Raw genomic sequence first — 3,197 nt, 5'->3', positions numbered from 1 at the left:
TTGTAGCATAATTTTCATATCGTCACTCGGGAAAATTAATTATATTTGTACATACATACATACATAATGTATGTTTATACTTTAAATACTACACACAATAGACACTTCTGGTTTCCCAGAACTTTATTTATACATTACATAAATTCTTACTCTAAATACATAAATTACTACTTATCCTACATACATATATACATATACTTAACTCTAATACAACAAACCCTTATCACTTAGTTGGCTGCATGCACGATCGCTTGCTCGACCAAGGCAGTGCAATCCACTTGAACAATATCACAAATAATAGACTCAAAATGTATACATACTTATTTATTAAGGGCCATATTACTTACAATAGATGTTCAAGTGAAAAGCGATTTTACTTGTATGTGTACAATATATGTACATACATATTTACACAAGTATTACATATGATAACCATATATAAATGCATAGTTGCATCAACCATTATGCTGTTAGAAGGGAGAATGCAGTGTTTATCGCTATTCTTGGTATGTGCAGATGTGGTAGATGTAAACAACCGAATACCCTAAGGACCAATGCACTGGTTTGTTGTATATATTATCTTATCGACAACTACTTGTGGCAACAAATTTTGTTGTTCGTTTAGGTTTCCGATAAGAAACTAAATATATTGCCTACGTTGAAAGTATTTACCTTCAATAAAAGTCTTTCAATATTTAAATTTGTATACTTAAAAATACATATTAACACAATGGTGATAAACGAAAGTTATGCAAGTGCTAATTTCGAAAGGCAATAGCAGCGGGAATGAATCGTGTTGACATTCCACATAGTTTCTTGGCGACTATTATCAGGCATATTATGATTGCGGCTGCTATGTTCCAGGTAGTTAAGTTGGAAAAATAATATACCGTATGATGAAATTCGAAGTCGGAATCGTATACGTTAGTATTTTGCCTGCTAAGGTGATTTGCCTTATCGGCGGTAATTGGGTACTTATGTTAAGAGGCGGCATATTATATTCTAATTCAGTAGTGGTGGTGGAGTGTGACCATAAGTTTATTGCTTCTGTAAACAAATGACAACTCGGCTGAAGTTGAATTGTTCCTTGATCAACCAATGTATAGCGACTAGTGTGACCTTCGCACTGTACACTTGCTATAGTGTCTTGGTGACGATGATTGTGATGAACGTCAAAGCCGACGGACGTGTTTTTTCATCGCTCGTCGAAAAGTGTTAAAAGACACATATTAGTGAGAGTTTAAATTACGTACATATTGGTACAAGGGTTTAAAATTATTAAATATTTTTGCGAAAGTGATGTATACAAATATACCCTATTAATATTATTAAAATAAATAAAAATAACAAAATTCTACCAACGTTCGCTGCTATAAACAAATAAAAAGTAGAGGTGAGTGGGAGAGCATCAGAGGATAAACCGGTGTGAGCTGTGCTGGTGTGTGTGGGAGAATGTACCACAAAACAATTGCGTGTGCACAAATCGACGATTACTGTTTGCAAGAGTTGGCAAATTGTAAGTTTTTGCGCTTCATGTGTGATGACTGCATGACTTACATATCTAATGTGGATGATGCTCGCAAACAAATGATGAGCATAGCTGAGACTAACAAAATTAATATAATAGAGCAAAAAAGCGATATCGAAAAGATGCTAAACGAACATAACAGAGAAATAAAAGGTTTGATGGATAACATCAAAAAACTAACCAAGAGAAATTAGAACTAATAAAGAGGGTAGAACGTCTGTGCAAGACCAACAAAGATCAAATCTCAAGAGTAGATGCATAAACTATTTAGATATGCAAGCAAAAAGATGACATTATTACGGAAGTTAAGAAAGCTGCATGTCAGAGTAATAAGAACTCACAGCGTAGTGTGGGTGCATTGTATGCTAGTGCAGTAAAAGGTGTACCTACAATAATAATTAAGCCAAAAAATAAGTAAGCGGCTGAGAAAACTAGGGTGGATCTTAATAAAATCGATGCCACTAACATAAAAATTGACAAAGTGTCTAATAAGCAGAATGGGGCGGTTGTAATAAATGCCAACAGTGTTACTGAAAAAGAGAAAATTAAATCTACTCTAGCTAATAATCTTGATAAGGAACAATATGAGATCTCTGAACCTAAAATGAACAGGCCAAAAATACTGATAACCCGTATAAACGCTGAATACACTGAAACAGAGGTCATAACCAAAATAAAATCACTATCACTATCACTATGTACTTGGCTGATGCAAACTTAAAATGCTTAAAAGTATTTAAGTCAAAAAGAAATAACATGACTTCAACATAATTTAATGCATTAATCGAGGTAGAGCATAAAGTCTTTGTGCAGGTCCTAGAATCTAAGAGGAATATTGGTTGGGACCGCTGCCCAGTTTATGACGGACAGATAGTCAAAAGATGTTACAAGTGCTTAGGCTTCAATCATTGTGCTAATAATTGCAAAAGCAAACTACGATGCAGTAAATGCATGGGTGAACACAAACCCGAAAAATGCACTGAAAGAATTACGAAACCAGTGTGTGGCAATTGCTGCGATGCTAATAAACATTTAGGGTTACAATTAAACACAGAGCATAGTGCATTTAGTAGGGAGTGCCCAGTCTATATAAGAAGATTAAACAGCACCATAGTAATTTGAAATGCGTCTATCTTAATATTAGTAGTATACTAGCTAATAAAGCTGAGCTCGAAAGACTTATTGAGGTAGTTATTTAAAATTAATTGGGTGGTTCACAAGGTGTCGTACTTGTCGTATTGTTGTATGTTGTAAAGTTTTTAACGGCTAAATAAATGTTTAGAGGACTTGAAATCACCACCAACTATTTTTTTATTGTGTGAAATTTCATAATAAAACTTGTATGTTAGCTTGCGAATTCCTTAAATAAAGTTTTAGCCGTTTAAAGTTTATGACATACAACAGTACGACAGTATACAACACCTTGTGAACTACCTAAATGATTCAGAAATAAAGTTTCCAACGTACGACACGGTGCACATTAGTGCGATACGATATGCGATGCGATATGTGATACGATATGGATGCGACATCGACATGCTGAGTACGTGGTAATTGGTAGGAAGCGATGAAAACTGTGCACACTTACACGACAGCGACACCGATGCGATATAATATCGCATGCGTATCGCACGTGCGACACCGCTACGATATAATATTGCATGCGTAT

The sequence above is a fragment of the Rhagoletis pomonella genome, unplaced genomic scaffold, assembly GCF_013731165.1.
Source record: "Rhagoletis pomonella isolate Grant_MI unplaced genomic scaffold, Rhpom_1.0 Rhpom_scaffold_00002, whole genome shotgun sequence".
In the NCBI taxonomy this organism is placed as follows: Eukaryota; Metazoa; Arthropoda; class Insecta; order Diptera; family Tephritidae; genus Rhagoletis; species Rhagoletis pomonella.
The sequence above is the reverse complement of the archived record's forward strand: the minus strand, read 5'-3'. Positions refer to the sequence as shown.